This window comes from Salvelinus namaycush, chromosome 12 (assembly GCF_016432855.1).
Source record: "Salvelinus namaycush isolate Seneca chromosome 12, SaNama_1.0, whole genome shotgun sequence".
NCBI classification, from domain to species: Eukaryota; Metazoa; Chordata; class Actinopteri; order Salmoniformes; family Salmonidae; genus Salvelinus; species Salvelinus namaycush.
Genome location: NC_052318.1, coordinates 47,694,795 through 47,712,557, shown reverse-complemented (window position 1 = coordinate 47,712,557; position 17,763 = coordinate 47,694,795). Strand labels below are relative to the sequence as shown.

The window sequence follows — 17,763 nt, the reverse complement described above, 5'->3', positions numbered from 1 at the left end:
GTCAGGGAGGTGACCAAGAACCCAATGGTCACTCTGACAGAGCTCCAGAGTTCCTCTGTGGAGATGGGAGAACCTTCCAAAAGGACAACCATCTGCAGCACTCCACCAATCAGGCCTTTATGGTAGAGTGGCCAGACGGAAGCCACTCCTCATTAAAAGGCACATGACAGCCTGCTTGGAGTTTGCCAAAAGGCACATAAAGGACTCTCAGACCATGAGAAACAACATTATCTGGTTTGATGAAACCAAGATTGAACTCTTTGGCCTGAATGCCAAGCGTCACGTCTGGAGGAAACCAGGCACCATCCCTACGGTGAAGCATGGTGGTGGCAGCATCATGCTGTGGGGATGTTTTTCAGCAGCAGTGACTGGGAGACTAGTCAGGATCGAGAAAAAGATTAACAGAGCAAAGTACAGAGAGATCCTTGATGAAAACCTGCTCCAGAGTGCTCAGGACCTCAGACCGGTGCAAAGGTTCACATTCCAACAGGACAAGGACCCTAAGCACACAGCCAAGACAACACAGGAGTGGCTTGGGGAGAAGTCTCTGAATGTCCTTGAGAGGCCCGGCAGAGCCTGGACTTGAACCCGATAGAACTTCTCTGGAGAGACCTGAAAATAGCTGTGAACCGACGCTCCCCATTCAACCTGACACAGCTTGAGAGGATCTGCAAAAAAAGAATGGGAGAAACTCCCCAAATACAGGTGTGCCAAGCTTGTAGCGTCATACCCAAGAAGACTCAAGGCTGTATTCTTAAATATAGTACTAAGTAAAGTGTCTGAATACTTATGTAAATGTGATATTTCATGTTTTTGCTTTGTCATAATGTCATCATATTGTGTGTAGATGGATGAGATGTATTATTATTTTCAAATCCATTTTAGAATAAGGCTGTAACGTAACAAAATGTGGAAAAAGTCAAGGGGTCTGAATATTTTCCGAATGCACTGTATGAGTGAATGTGCCATTTTTTATTATTATTCTGAATTATCTAAAGGATGTATTCAAGGTCCAATAAATTGTTCCCTTTGTAAAGCACGGCGAACAATGCAGGCTCCGATGTTAAGTGGATTTTTGTTCTGAATTTTATGAATAATGACTAAATGATGTATACATTTAACGTAGAACTATAACTAACAGAATTCTACCCTGTCATTGTATGATTGTATGAAATTTATTAGAATCATACATCTATAAATCTGATGTGTGTAGTTTTAGTCAGAATTAGAACAATAACTTTTTGTTCCTTTTTAGTATGTAAGCAGGGTGCAAGTGTGAAACAAATGATAAGAGGAGCTATCGACAGACAAGCTGTACTACTGTGTTCCTTACAGGACATTCTGTCCCCACCCAGGGAGGGGAGAGACCTTGGGCTTATAGTAGATTGAATAACAGGTGGCAGACAATGTATGAGAAGGAGAAGACTTGTGAACTATGTTGTCATTGTCTCGGAGAGGAGGAGGGACATTTATGATAAAATGTGAGGTATATAGACCAATGTACAGGAAATGATTAGCAGAGCTCTCGTAAATAAACATTCATGACTATTGTAGACTGGCCTCTGTCTGTTTTCATTTCTATCAGTATCCTACAAATCCTGATATAGCAGACTGAGTAGTTTAATTGAATTGGTTAATGAACATGAGAACAAAATTCTCATAATTTTCCAAGAAGGGACAGGCCATAGTAACAAACAAGAATCTGATTGGCAGAGAAGTCCTGTTTTTATTCACCAGGACAGGCTAAGATCAAGTTAAACTAGAAGGTAGCAGGTTTGCTTCAGAGCATTCTTTGCTATGGTTTCTGATCAGGCTGTCTTTCAAGCTCTCTTTCTGGAGCCAGAAAGTCTGAGTTTGCACAAGTTCTGGTTTGACAGATCTCGCTAAGTCACTTATCCAGCTTTCTGGGATACCCCTCTGGATGGACATCTAAAATATCACCTGGCCCAAAAACAATATAAAAAGCTTGAAGAAATTGAGGAGGCAATAAACCAAAACTCATTTTGGGAACTACGGGGAAAACGTAATGCCTCACATAACAAGAAAAACATTCCCATGCGAAATGGCAACACCTGGAAAAACTACTTAGAAAAAGTGTATGAAAATCCAGAATACCAGAAATGAACTGAGACAAATGAGTTTATAAATTACAAAACTTAGAAACAACATCTACAGACCAACCAAAATCCATTGGATATACCAATCACTATAACTGAGCTGAAACAGAAGATAAAAGCCCTGAAGTGCGGTAAAGACTGTGGGCCAGACGGTATCTGCACTGATATGCTAAATAAAAGCAGCCCTAAGCTGCAGGAAGCCATACGCTTCAACCTAGTGCTGAATGTAGGATACTTTCCAGAAATATGAAAGAAAGGCATAATAACGGCCATATTCAAAAGTGGAGACAAATTCAATCATAATAATTAACAGGGAGATCTGGGTGACCAGTAATCTAGGGAAGGTTTTCTACAGCATAATTAATAGGAGGATACAGACCTTCCTTAAGAAAAACAGTGTTTTAAGTCCTTGTCAAATTGTCTTCCTACCAAAACAAAGAACTTCTGATCACATCTACACCCTCCGGCTTTCGATTCCATCTGGCATAAAGGATTCTTTCTCAAACTCATCCAAAGTGGAATTGGAGGAAGAACTTACAACGTTATTAAAGCAATGAAAATAAATGTGTTAAAATTGGTAATAAAAAAAACTTGAAAAAACATGGCAGCACAATTTCTCACAGCTTGCCACAAGGGAGGAAACATAAAATGTACTATTTATTATGTATTATAACAATAGTAGCTATATAAACAATATAAATTCCACCAATCATTTGTTTCAGGAATTATATTCTGAACGTTAACATATATATATAACATTTTTGTGTAAGACATGTATTTGTTTTTTTAGTTTTTTTGTATTATAGCTACTGTTTTATTGTTGTCACTTTTTTTCAGAATTGTGTGTATCACTTTGCTTTGACAACATTGAACTTGTTAGAGGACAGAAGGAAATGCAGAAAGGAGAGGAGAACTGTTAGTCTGCCACAGTCAGACAGTTTGAGCAAGGGAAAGGATAGAAAGAGAGATGAAGAGATTGCAGTAAGTTAGAGCAGGAGAGCAGATGGGGAGGGTCTGAGAGGAGATTTTAAAGAGAAGAGCAATAGAGGAGATAAGAGGATGTGAGAAACATGGAAAGAGTGAAGAGGATAAGGGAGGGAGAGAAGAAACAACTAGAACTGGAAGCTTAACCAGAGGTTACCATCGTCCTACCCATCCTGCGCTCTCCCTCAACCCGACCTCTCCTCCTGCTCTCTCCCTGAACCCAACTCCTCCTGCTCTCTCCCTCAACCCTTCCTATCCTCTCTCCTACCTGCCCCCTCCCTCCCTAGCATTTGAATGACCAAAGCATCACCCATAATATTTAGAAGAATTTAAGAAATGGTACCTTCTATCACCTCTAACTATCAGGAAGCCTGAAAAAACAGGCTGAGTACGCTGGGAGCTTGTATTCATGAGCTCACCTTGACTGACAGCTCTTTAAAACGCCCTTGTGGTCGTTGCCAAGTAACAATGGGCCCCATGTCATTGATGACAAGGTAAACAATGGACCACGTCCTTCCGAGCCTAAATAGTATGCCTCAACACATTTTCCCTGCAAAATGCTCTCATGGTCAACAGAGGTGACGGTTGGATATCTGACAAACAGCAGCAATACACAATTGCATTTCTATGGTTTTGTAACTAATTACAGAATACAGTTCACTGATACACTTCGTCACAAGAATTAGTAAAGCCTCTTAGTCACCTTAGAAGCATAGACATAAGGGAATGTACATTCAAACGGCATACAATAAGTGTACTGGACAATTTATTGGTGCCTCTGCGTTAGCATGATAAATGACTATGTTCAGAATTGTATCTATTGATCAGAAATGTATTGATCATTTACAATGGGCCAGCAGAGCCGAAATAATAATCAACATGAGAAAAGGTGAGAAATCATTTGGCTTCAACAAAAAATATTAAAGCCATAAGCCTAATAGGCACCAGGCCATACAACTTGGGGCGGGGGACTCATTGATTCGCACAATTAATAACTCATCTCACATCCGTATGCTTGAAAAAAAGCAATACAAAGAACCAAAAGTGAATTACTTAGGCTTTAGGAAATGAAACTAACTAGAAAGATATTTGGGGCGTGGGAGAGAAGAAGAGAGAGACAGAGGTCATGAGCAGATGAGCTCCTGCATTTTTCAGCATGTTCTTAAAAAAAAAGATAGATTTAGAGTTAGATAAACTTACATTTTTTGGCAAGGACATATACAGGATATCATCCTCCACAACATAACAAATCACTCAAAATCAAAACTACAAACCTACAACCTGATTTTGGACGGAATTACCTGGAAGGTGTGGTAAACCGTGGGGTGTTGGGTTGAGCGTGCAGAGATTAATACAGAGACTGGGAGGTTTTAGTCGGCAAACACGACTTTACTAGGCCATAAAAAGATCACGTAGGTTTGGCTTGGTCCTTCTTCTCTCCCGCGGTGTGCCACAGTGCTCCTTTTATGTGGCCTCCACGGCGGGTTGGCACTTTCCCCTAATTACCATCTGTGTCGGGGTGCCCAGCTCGTGTACTCCCAGCAGAGGGAGCCAACGTCGCAGTACGTACCTCCCCTCTATTACCGCCCCCCGGGGTAGACATCCTGGGATACCTCCCCCCCCCTTAGCCCTGACCGGGAGGGAGGCATGCTCAGGGCTAGGTTTGCATCCCTCCTGGAGAGGGCATCAGCATTGCCGTGCTAGGCCCCCGACCTGTGGATGACAGAAAGAGAATCGTTGTAAGAACAGAAACCAGCGGATGACACGGTCATTTGTGTCCTTACCTCTTGCCATCTACACAAGGGGGGCATGGTCAGTGATCAGGGTGAACTTCCTCCCGAGGAGGTAATACTTGAGGGTGTCCAGTGCCTACTTTACGGCGAGGCATTCCTTCTCGACAATCGAGTACTTCTCCCTCGGGAGGAGCTTCCTGCGGACATACTTGATTTGGGTGTTCCTCGCCTTCCTGCTCTTGGGACAAGACGGCCCCTACCCGTGTCAGACGCGTCTGTCTGGACCATGAGGTTTTTGAGAAGTCCGGGGTGACGAATACCGGGTGCGAACATGATGCATCCTTCAGGGCCTGGAATGCCGCCTCTGTGTCCTCCGTCCATCTCTCCTTCTAGGGTAGTCGTGCCTTCGTTAGGTCTGTGAGGGGAGAAGCTATTGCGGCAAAGTTAGGTACAAATCAACTGTAGTAGCCTGCTAACCCCAGGAATGACTTCACCTGCCTCCTGGTTCGGGGGACTGGCCATTCCTTAATAGCAGCGATTTTTTTCTCTTGGGGCTTCACATTTCCCCGCCGATCTGATACTCCACCTTGGCGTAGCCCAGCTTGCACTTGTGGGGGTTCGCGGTCAGACCAGCATCCCTTAGCACATCCACCACTGCCTGTAACCTACAGAGATGGGACTCCCAACTGTCACTGTGCACAATTATGTCATTCAAGTAAGCAGCCGCGTACTCACTGTGTGGCCGCAGGACGCGGTCCATGAGTCGCTGAAAGCTCGCTGGTGCCCCGTGGAGCCCGAAAGGAAGAACCCGGTAGTGGTATAGCCCCCCTAGGGTGGAGAAGGCCGTCTTCTCCTGGGAGGCCGCTGCCAGCGGCACCTGTCAGTACCCCTTCGTCAGGTCCAAGGTGCTGACGTATCTCGCCATCCCCAAGCGGTCGATCAGATCGTCCACCCGGGGAATGGGGTAGGCGTCGGACTTACTGACCTCGTTCAGACCCCGGAAGTCATTTCAGAAGTGGACAGTTCCGTCAGGTTTCGGCACCAGCACTATAGGGCAAGACCACTCACTGTGGGACTCCTCCAGTACCCCCATCTCTAGCATTGTCATCACCTTCCGCTGGACCGTCACCCTCCGGGCTTCTGGTATCCGGTATGGCCATTTACACACTTTCCGGACGTGTGGATATGATGTTCCACGAGATCCGTGTGCCCCGGCACCTCTGAGAACACGGCCGTATTCTGCTGGTCCAACTCTGAGCTCTTGTCATTGGGTCGGGCTGTGGTCTTCCCCCATTGCAACTTCGACAGGGGGCGGGCTCTGCTGTGGCCGGGTCCACGTCGCGCACAGCACCTCTCGTGCGTGCCATTTCTTCAGCAAGTTCACATGGAAAAGCTGTAGGGGTTTTCTCCGCCCCAGTTGGAGGACCTTGTAATTGACGTCACTTACCCTCTCTACTATGTCGTAGGGCCCATGCCATGTAGTCAGGAATTGACTCTCCGTTGTAGGGATCAACACCAAGACCTTCTCACCTAGGTGAAACTCTCGTGGTTGGGTCCCCCGATTGTAGACACGCTCCTGGGCATGTTGCGCCTGGGCCATGTACTCTCTCACCACTGGCAGAATTGCCGTCATCTTCTCCCTCAGCTCCTCCTCATGTTCTACTACGCTGCGATGGGGGGAGGGGGGAGAGGCTGCTCCTCCCAGACCTCCTTGGCTAGATCCAGCAGTCCTGACAGCCATACAGCATGAGGCTGACAGCCATACAGGAGCTCAAAGGGGGAGTACCCAGTGGACGCTTGGGGTACCTGGCGCACTGAGAACATCAGGTGGGCTAGCAGCTGGTCCCAGTTCCTCCCGTCTCGCTTGATGGCCTTCTTCAGCATCTGCTTTAGGGTCTTATTGAAGTGTTCGACTAGCCCGTCCGTAGGTGAATGGTACACACTGGTCCTCACCTATTTGATTTGTAGTAGATTGCAGACATCTTTCATCACACGAGACATGAATGCGGTGCCCTGGTCCATCAGGATTTCCCATGGAATACCCACCCGGCTGAATAAATGGAAGAGCTCCCGTGCGTTACCTTTCACTGCCGCCATGCGTAACGGGATTGCGTCAGGATACCGGGTGGCGTAATCCATGATCACCAGGATGTATTGGTGTGCCTTCGCGGTCTTCACCAATGGCGCCACCAGATCCATCCCCACCTGCTCAAATGGCACACCTATAACTGGCAAGGGAACTAAATGGTTTCTATAATGTACCCTCGGAGCTGTGATCTGGCACTCCGGGCAACTACGGCAGTAGTCCACCACGGCGTGCTTGACTCCAGGCCAGTGGAACCGGTTCCCGATCTGCTCCCTGGCTTTCTTCATCCCCAGGTGTGCCCCAAGCAGGTGGGTGTGGGCAAGCTGCAAGACAGTCCTAACATACTGGCTGGGTATGAGTAACAAGTCCATTGTCTCCCCATTGTGCTTTACTACCTGATACAATAAATTATGCTTGATGGCAAAGTGGGGGTAGCGCCATTCACTTACCCCAGGTAACAACACGCCATCCACTGCAATCACCTGGCCCCTCGCGTTCTGGAGATTGGGGTCTTCTAAGTGGGCCATCCCGAACTGACCCGTGAGGATTCCCGTGTTGGGAAGTCCGTCTGGTGCCTCCACCTCCATAAAGGGGAGCCTGAGGTCTTCCTCGCACGGTGGCTTGCTTTCCGGAGCGGGGTCGTCTCCCTCCTCCGGGTACGACTCGGGCCCAGTGGACACCTCTCGCGGCAGGGGGTGGGTTGTACAGGCCACCGTCCTTTTCCTCTCCTTCCTACCTCATGTGTGTGTCTCCCAAGGTCCCTCCTCCACAGTGCCTGGAAGAGAGGGCAATCTCGACCGAGGAGAATGGACACGGGCAGGTTTAGGACAGCACCCACTCGCATCTTGGGTGGTTATCCCCACCGGCACAGTTGGGTACCTCTGTGTCCCTGTGTACACAGGACACTGTCACCTCCTCATCCCCCGGTTCGTCTTTCCCCTCTTGTGTGAGCCACTGTGGGTGGGCCAGGGTCACCATGCTGCCGGAGTCCAGCAGAGCGCTGGTGCCGATGGCATCGATTCCTACAGGAACCATCGGAGGGGCCATCTCGGTGTGCGCCCAACAGGAGGTGACATAATTCGCCATCTGGGTTATCCCAGGGCTGGGGGATGTGGATGGCATGGCCTCCTCCTGGCCGGGACAGCTCCACACGAGGTGTCCGGGCTCACCGTACTCATAGCAACGCCTCTGATCTAGGGCCAGCAGTGGCCGACGTCATCGGTTTGGGTCACTCTCCCGGTTCACGGCCTCGGCTGGTTCCGTCCGGGCCCCCTTCAGCCCCTCGCCTCTCTCTGTGCAGTTCTTCCCCTCGCTGGGTCCACTCTCTCTGCCATCCTTCCCTCTGCGCCATCCTCTCGAAGGTGCACAAATATGTCTCCACGTTACCTTCCTCTTTTAACTTAACTTAACTCCTGAGCCTTTTAACTTAACTCCTGAGCCCTCCCAGCCTTCAACTGGGCTACCTCCGCTACCAGTCTGAGGTTTTGTTGGCGCTGATCCTCCAGTGCTTGGTCCTGGAGAGCCTGTTGCTTCTGCTGGCTGCGGATAAACTGAGCCACCAGCTCCTCCATGGTAATCTCCGTACGCTCGACCCCACGGCACCCAAAGCTACTGAGTTGTCCGCATTCTCCACCATATGTGGTAAACCGTGGGGTGTTGGGTTGAGTGTGCAGAGATTAACACAGAGACCGGGAGGTTTTAGTCAGCAAACACGACTTTACTAGGCCATAAAATAAACATAACAAAGAAAATCACGTAGGTTTGGGCTTGGTCCTTTTTTTTCAGCTTTGGCTCTGTGTTGGTCTCTCCCGGTCCGTGCCACAGTGCTCCTTTTATGTGACCTCCACGGCTGGTTGGCACTTTACCCTAATTACCTCCACTTGGAGCCATCCGTGTCGGGGTGCCCAGCTCGTGTACTCCCAGCAGAGGGAGCCAACGTCGCAACACGTACCTCTCCTCTATTACCGCCCCCCGGGGTAGACCTCCCGGGATACCACAAAGGCTTACAACTACCAAAGATTATTATTCCAAAGCTATACAGCAAATGCTCTGGAAAACAAACAGAAACCTGAAAACACCATCAAACCTGGAACTAAGTGAGTAATGTTTAGTCTGAAGCTACATTTTATTTCCAAAAGCCAAGAAGAAAAATACATTACAATGGTATATTTTACATTATAAGGACTGAATGCTAAGTTAAGGCTACCAAGCTTGATACAACTTCAATTAGCACTGACGTGTCAAGTGAGAGGTGTCAACGCCCTTTAGCCCAACAATGGCAGGAGAATCAAACAGGCTACCCCAACCATATGCAGAGGGCTTTGAAGCTGCCGACTGCTGTTCAGAGGTAAATAAAATACAGTACCCTCTATGTAAAAAATGATAAGGCAAGAAGTACAAAATGAACCTCCTTGTGGAAAATCAAGAGACACTGTTTGCTGACTGTTATAAAATTGGAACATAAGCAACTTAATCTTCCACACAGACCATCCCCTGGCATGGCACAGTGCTATATTAACACACTACCACTCTGTTAAGAAGGGGGGTGTTAACGATGGGTGGAAACTCAGAATACTAGACAACGAGGACTCTGAGTCAGCTATACATCTCTATTAGTCTGGAACAGTATTGGTACAGGGCAACCCCAAACAGTTCCAGCTGGACTTTCACTTAATCAAAGAATTAGTTCAGCAGGAGAAGCTCTCCCTTGAGAAAGATACCCCCACCCCAAGCGAGTCTAACCAGACCTCTTCATTATATAACCCCACAGACAAGCAACCCCAAACGGAAAGTCAACCTCCCAGCACAGAGTACTACTCCCTCATTGAAAAGGATAAATTCACCCAGCTGGAAGTAAGGCCACCTTTCCTTCCAGTTCTCTGCTGCCAGTGACTGGAACGAATTGCAAAAATCGCTGAAGCTGGAGACTTACATTTCCCTCACTAACTTTAAACATCAGCTATCTGAGCAGCTAACCGATCGCTGCAGCTGTACATAGTCCATCTGTAAAATGCCCACCCAATTTACCTACCTCATCCCCCATATTGTTTTTATTTACTTTGCTGCTATTTTGCACACCAGTTTTACTACTTACACACCATCATCTGCTCATCTATCACTCCAGTGTTAATCTGCTAAATTGTAATTACTTCGCTACTATGGCCTATTTATTGCCATACCTCCTCATGCCATTTGCACACACTGTATATAGACTTTCTTTTCCCCTATTGTGTTTTTTTCTTGTTGTTGTTTCTGTCGCACTGCTTTGCTTTATCTTGGCCAGGTCGCAGTTGTAAATGAGAACTTGTTCTCAACTAGCCTACCTGGTTAAATAAAGGTTAAATAAAAAAAATAAAAAAAGGTGGAGCTGGAACAGCAGGTGATTACACTCCAGTCAGCACAGACCCAGACAACAGTCCAGCACAACAACACCCCCTTAACTAGACCTGGAGAGCTGGAGGTGGAGAAAGACATATCTGCACTCTGGACTGTGGTGAGACAACATCAACAGGAGAAAGAGCAGGAGCAGGAGAAGAACAGAGCACTAGAGGAGAGGATCAGACTGCTGGAGGAGAGGGTGAGGGGGATGGTGTGTAACAGAGAACAGCCTACTAGAGAGGTGGCCACTCCCACAGAGAAGCCAGCAGATCAGCCCACCTCAGCTCCTGACAAAAGTCTCAACACCACAGCAGAACAGTCCACCACAGACCCTGACCATAGCGTCGAAATCCCAGCGGGACAGACAAATGAAGAATCCCAAGCCCAGGGGATCTCACCCCCTCTGAGCACCCCCCTGTCAGCTACCCTGATAGCCCTCCTGACAACCCCCCCACACCCACTGAGGATATACACAGACACAGACTGTACTTCTTATGGACTCAAAACAGGAAATATATAAAAGGAAAAAAATATTTTTCCCAAACACGGACTCTGGTGTCCAAACGCCCAGCGCGACCTAGACCTTCTGTCTGAGGACCAACTAGGGTCACCCAGCCACATAATAATACACACAGGAACAAACAACCTGAGAGCACAGCAGGAAAGGGTGGCCACAGCTCTCAAGGGATTGATTGAAAAAGCTTCTTCTACTTTCCCCAACGCACAAGTGGTTATCCCCACCCTGCAATCCCGAAAAGACTTCCACCATGCTACCATACAGTGGGTAAATGCAAGTATTTCCCATGACTGTGCCTTAAAACCAAATATTTTCCTGGCCCACCACTCCACCCTGGACTTGAACAGCCTCTACGACCAGGTCCACCTATACAAGGCAGCAGTGCCCACCTTTGCCCTGGACCCTAAAGGACATCGCTCTCAAACGCAGCCCCAATACTTCAAACAGGAGCAACAGATCAATAGACACTCTCCCAGACCTGCGGGACCCCCCCCCCCAGACCTACACATAGAGGACCCACGCCGAGAGGACCTACATCCACAACACTACCATCCACATACCCACCCCAACCAATCAACACCCCCCCAGGTCAACCATGCCCACACCCTATTTAGGCCCCCTCAGATCAGATCTATGCCACTCCTGCTCACCCCATGCCCCACACCCCCACAAAGAGAGCCTCAACATGGAAGTCACACATACGCCCAGGCCGTGAGCGGGCAAACAGGCCAAACCCCCACTCTTACACTAGCCCAAGCCAATGGAATGTACCAGATGCTCAGCAGGCTCTGCTCACACTTACTGGCCTGAGGCCAAACCACACGACCAACAACATTGGACACTTTATGGAACACAAAGCCTTCACTATCTCATCCTGGAATATCCAAGGCCTGAGGTCATCTGCCTTTGGCCTAAAGAGCAGGAACCTGGACTTCATCAACGAAATCGGAAATACAGACATTGTCATCCTACAAGAAACATGGTATAGAGGAGACGGTTGCCCTCTAGGTTACAGAGAGCTGGTAGTCTCATCCACCAAACTACCAGGTGTGAAACAGGGAAGGGACTCAGGGGGTATGCAAATTTGATATAGAACAGACATAACTCATTCTATTAAATTAATCAAAACAGGAACATTTTACATTTGGCTAGAAATTCAAAAAGGAAATGATCTTAACAGAGAAAAATTTCCTCCTGTGTGCTACCTATATCCCCCCAGTAGAATCCCCATACTTTAATGAAGACAGGTTCTCCATCCTGGTGGGGTAAATCAATCATTTCCAGGCCCAGGGACATGTACTAGTCTGTGGCGGCCTAAATGCCAGAACCGGACAAGAACCTGACACCCTCAGCACACAGGGGGACAAACAACTGCCCGGAGGGGACAGCATTCCCTCCCCCATATGCCCCCCTAGGCACAACTATGAGAACATAACCAACAAAAACAGGTGACAACTCCTGCAGCTCTGTCGCACGCTGGATATGTACAGTCAATGGTAGGCTTCGAGTGGACTCCTATGGTAGGTACACCTATAGCTCATCTCTTGGCAGTAGTACTGTATAATACTTGATCACTAACCTCTACCCAGAGTCTCTCAGAGCGTTCACAGTCAGCCCACTGACACCCCTATCAGATCACAGCAAAATCACAGTCTACTTGAACAGAGCAATACTCAATCATGAGGCATCAAAGCCAAAGGAACTGAGTAATATTAAGAAATGCTATAGATGGAAGGAATGTAGTGTGGAAACCTACCAAAAAACAATTAGGCAACAACAAATTCAATTCCTTTTAGACAGCTTCCTGGGCAAAACGTTCCACTGTAATAGTGAAGTTGTAAACTTAGTGGTAGAAAATCTAAACAATAAACAGTTGAAGTCGGAAGTTAACATACACTTAGGTTGGAGTCATTAAAACTCGTTTTTCAACCACTCCACAAATGTATTTTTAACAAAGTATAGTTTTGGCAAGTCGGTTAGGACATCTACTTTGTGCTTGACACAAGTCATTTTTCCAACAATTGTTTACAGACATTATTTCACTTATAATTCACTGTGTCACAATTCCAGTGGGTCAGAAGTTTACATTCACTAAATTGACTGTGCCTTTAAACAGCTTGGAAAATTCCAGAAAATTATGTCATGGCTTTAGAAGCTTCTGATAGGATAATTGACACTATTTGAGTCAGGTTGAGGTGTACCTGTGGATGTATTTCAAGGCCTACCTTCAAACTCAGTGCCTCTTTGCTTGACATCATGGGAAAATCAAAAGAAATCAGCCAAGACCTCAGAAGAAAAATTGTAGACCTCCACAAGTCTGGTTCATCCTTGGGAGCAATATCCAAACTCCTGAAGGTACTGTGTTAATCTGTACAAACAAGTTTAAACACCATGGGACCATGCAGCCGTCATACCACTCAGGAAGGAGATGCGTTGTGTCTCCTAGAGATTAATGTACTTTGGTGCGAAAAGTGCAAATCAATCCCAGAACAACAGCAAAGGACCTTGTGAAGATGCTGGAGGAAACAGGTACAAAAGTATCTATATCCATAGTAAAACAAGTCCTATATCGACATAACCTGAAAGGCTTCTCCGCAAGGAAGAAGCCACTGCTCCAAAACCGCCATAAAAAAAGCCAGACTACGGTTTGCAACTGCACATGGGGACAAAGATCGTACTTTTTGGAGAAATGTCCTCTGATCTGATGAAACAAAAATAGAACTGTTTGGCCATAATGACCATTGTTATGTTTGGAGGGAAAAGGGGGAGGCTTGCAAGCCGAAGAACACCAACCCAACCGTGAAGCACGGGGGTGGCAGCATCATGTTGTGGGGGTGCTTTGCTGCAGGAGGGACTGGTGCACTTCACAAAATAGATGTCATCATGAGGAAGGAAAATTATGTGGATATATTGAAGCAACATCTCAAGACATCAGTCAGGAAGCTTGGAATGTGGAATGTGCAGGGAAGCGATTACGTGGCAGGCATTGAAATGGGGAGACGGGTGGAGATCTTGTAAACGAACAATGTCACTGAGGGAGAGAGGGTAATGTATAGAAGAATTAAACTTGGTTAAACTTCTCTAGTGAGTTATTTACTCAAAATTAGAACCTAACACTTGGGAAACATATATTTAGAAAATGAATACTTTTACCAAATGACCTAAATGGATTCTCTGAACATTATTCTCACCAAGTTCCCCCATTAGGCAAATCAATAACAGTATTAAATTGCCTATTGTTGTATAATAAAGATAACCTTTAACATTGAACAGCTACGATGCTGCTCTTTGTTTCCGCCCATTTAGCATCGTTCAAACCCTCTAAAGCATTAGACCCACCCATCTCTTAAAGTATTCATATGGAAATGGTAATGTGGCCATGTGATAAAGCAGTGAAGTCATTCTTAAAAAAACAAAAAATATCTCAGCATTAAAATACTTTATTAACTTCAAGTGCTAAAGGTAGTAGCCTACAGTACAATTAGGAAAAAGACTATCTAGACATAGGCCTATATCATAAGATCCTTTCAGTGATATGATACGAACAAAGGAATCTAGCCTGAGAGCATATTTCTGTCCTGCCCTTTGGAGCAGGACATGTAATATCCATGGCATTCTCATTGCAAAAGTCCTGATCTTCTCAGAAATATATGTTTGCCGTGTCCAGTCCCGGGGATGCTTTCACATCTCTGGCAGGAAGGATGTCAACACTGCAGGTTCCATCTGAGTGAAAGCTCCTTGGCCACAACAACAGGCCCCAGACAATTGAAGCTGTAAAGGAGGAAAGCAGACAAAAACAGACAAGACCTTCAACTTTTGCATACCAGCAATAACATTTATTGACCCACCCAAGTTCAAGAAATAAGTACAAAGACAAAATACCTGAAGCATTGCTTGTTCCCCCTCGATCATCTCCTTGTACTAGTGGCAGAGAGCAGGTTTATGCTGAACGACAAGTTCCAGAAAAATATGTCAAAACATGAATTCATTAGTATCCTTTTCATAGGTTGCATGTTGTCACAATATTGTTTTGAAAGTTTGTTTTGAACTGATCGCTGACTGAGCATTCTACTCAACGCATCGTCAATGAGCACCGTTATAGATTTAATCAAAAGTGCACGACAGTGGCTTGGAAATACAATGACATTCAGGAGGAGGTAAATCAGTAGTAAGGACCTTTTGTCATCATTTTGATGGGAGGCCACCGGATTTTAGCTAGCTAATGTTAGCATTGCTAGCTATTTGTGACGAATGACAACATTGCCATCTTTCTAAAGTCAATTTGACGATAATGCTGGCAAAGTTGTTTCCTACTAAATGTTTGACTACTTTAGCAATGCCATCGTATCTGCAGGCACTATAGTGTAATTTAGACGAAACAGTAGTTAGCCTCCGTCCAGAATGACTTATCACCACTTTAGGGCACCGCCGATAGAGGGGGGCTTGAGAACATTCATAACAATGGCATGACTCGACCGAGTGACAGAGGTGCAAGCTATGAATAGCTTGTTATTGCCTGTTGACTGCTACAGCTGTACTAAAATACCCTGTACACATTCATCCTGCTTCCAGCCCAACGATGGTAATGCAAAAACTACAAGATTGAAGATAACTAGCTAGATTTAGAAAACATTTAGCATCATAATTACCAGCTGGCTACATGTAAATGGTATTCATCTAGCTATCCAGCGAGATGAAAATGCAAAAAAAACAACTCAAAATCTAGCTAGCTATCACTTCATTGTCCCAATCACATTTTTCAAATTTTATTTAACTAGGCACGTTAGTTAAGAACAAATTCTTAGATACAATGAAGGCCTACACCAGCCAAACCCAGACAACGTTGTGCCAGTTGTGCGCCGCCTGGATTCGAACCAGAGTGTCTGTAGTGACGCCTCAAGCACTGAGATGCAGTGCCTTAGACCGCTGCGCCACTTGGGAGCTCCACTTAACATGGAGTTTGATTAGCTTGCTAATCGATACAGTAGCTATTTCCATGGCATGGATTAGTACATCAGCAATCAACATTAAGAGCAGTATGCAACTGTCTAGCTAGCTACACTCCCTGACGAAGGCCATGCAGCCAAAACGCTGGATGAGACTTTGTTTCTATTGAACATGCCATACTAATAAAGGCATTTTAATTAATTATATGAAGTGCCTTGGTCCTCCTTTCTTTTTGATGACCAATTTACCCCTTTTACCAAAGAGCACCTTCTGTCTACCAAAATGTATTATTGTGTACCTTAGCTTCCCTTCCTCCTCTTTCTACTAGTATTCAGACCCCTTGACTTTTTTAGAAAAGGGTTGAAAATGTATAAATAAAGATAATACGTAAATATCACATTTACATAAGTATTCAGAGACTTTGTTGAAGCACCTTTGTCTTCTTGGGTATGACACTACAAGCTTGGCACACCTGTATTTGGGGAGTTTTTCCCATTCTTCTCTGCAGGTCCTCTCAAGCTCTGTCAGGTGGGATGGGGAGCGTTGCTGCCGTGAAGGACATTCAGAGAGTTCTCCCAAAGCCGCTCCTGCGTTGTCTTGGCTGGGTGCTTAGGGTCATTGTACTGTTGGAAGTTTAACCTTCGCCCCATTCTGAGGTCCTGAGCGCTCTGGAGCAGGTTTTCATCAAGGTTCTCTCTGTACTTTGCTCTGTTCATCTTTCCTTCGAACATCCCCCACAGCACGATGCTGACATCAAAATGCTTCAGCGTAGGGATGGTGCCCGGTTTCCTCCAGACGTTACATTTGGCATTCAGGCTAAAGAGTTCAATCTTGGTTTCATCAGACCAGAGAATCTTTTTTCTCATGGTCTGAGAGTCCTTTAGGTGCTTTCTGGCAAACTCCAAGCGGGCTGTCATGTGCCTTTTACTGAGTAGTGGCCTCCATTTGGCCACTCTACCATAAATACCTGATTGGTGGAGTGCTGCAGATGGTTGTCCTCTTCAAGGTTATCCTATCTCCACAGAGGAACTCTGGAGCTCTGTCAGAGTGACCATCGGGTTCTTGGTCACCACCCTGACCAAGGCCCTTCTCCCCCGTTTGTTCAGTTTGGCTGGGCGGCCAGCTCTAGGAAGAGTCTTGGTGGTTCCAAACTTCTTCCATTTAAGAATGATGGAGGCCACTGAGTTCTTGGGGACCTTCAATGCTGCAGAAATGTTCTTGTACCCTTCCCCAGATTTGTGTATCGGAGCTCTACAGACAATTTCTTCGACCTCATGGCTTGGTTTTTGCTCTGACATGCACTGTCAACTGTGGGACACTATATAGACATGTGTGTATCTTACCAAATCATGTCCAATCAAATCAATTCACTACATGTGAACTCCAAATTGTAGAAACATCTCAGGGATGATCAATGGAAACAGGATGCACCTGAGCTCAATTTGTCATAGCAAAGGGTCTGAATACTTATGTAAATTATATATTTTTGTTTTTATTTTTAAACGAGCAAAAAAATCTAAAAACCTGTTTTCACTTTGTCATTATGTGGTATTGTGTGTAGATTGTTGAGGAGAAAAATAAATGTAATCCATTTTAAAACAAGGCTGTAACATAACAAAATGTAGAAAAAGGGAAGGGGTCTGAATACTTTCCGAATGCACCGTATATAGCTAACAATAGCCAGCAATGAAAACTACTTTTTGATATAGTTGAGACAAAACGTATAAACACATGTAGCTATCTCGGCGTTTTAACTATAGACTCTTACCTGTGTATGGATTATGATGATTCACAGCTGACTGAAACACTCCCAAAATAATCCTTCCCACTCGGCTTCAACCAGTCCAGACTGCTTTTGCCACAGATGACAGAGCTGTGTCGATACCAGCAGCTGTATTCAGGACGACACTGTTATTGAAAGCTGTAGCTACACTTTGCGTGTTGTCCATGATGAAAATAATAGTAAATCCAACGGATCTTTCAAATATTCGTGGTAGCAGA

At 45.8% G+C, this 17,763-nt stretch overlaps 1 protein-coding gene and 1 long non-coding RNA gene across 2 annotated transcripts in view; both read right to left on the bottom strand.

The window, feature by feature from the left end:
* Window positions 1–17,763, bottom strand: part of LOC120057614 (calcium-binding protein 8-like) — a 70,720-nt gene that overhangs the window by 9,908 nt on the left and 43,049 nt on the right. The gene's annotated exons all lie outside the window — the stretch shown is intronic.
* LOC120056665 lies at window positions 14,352–17,729 on the bottom strand. Its single transcript, XR_005477819.1, has 3 exons — window positions 17,531–17,729; window positions 14,698–14,760; window positions 14,352–14,586 (listed from the first exon to the last, which is right to left on the bottom strand). It is a non-coding gene; the product is annotated as an uncharacterized LOC120056665 (long non-coding RNA).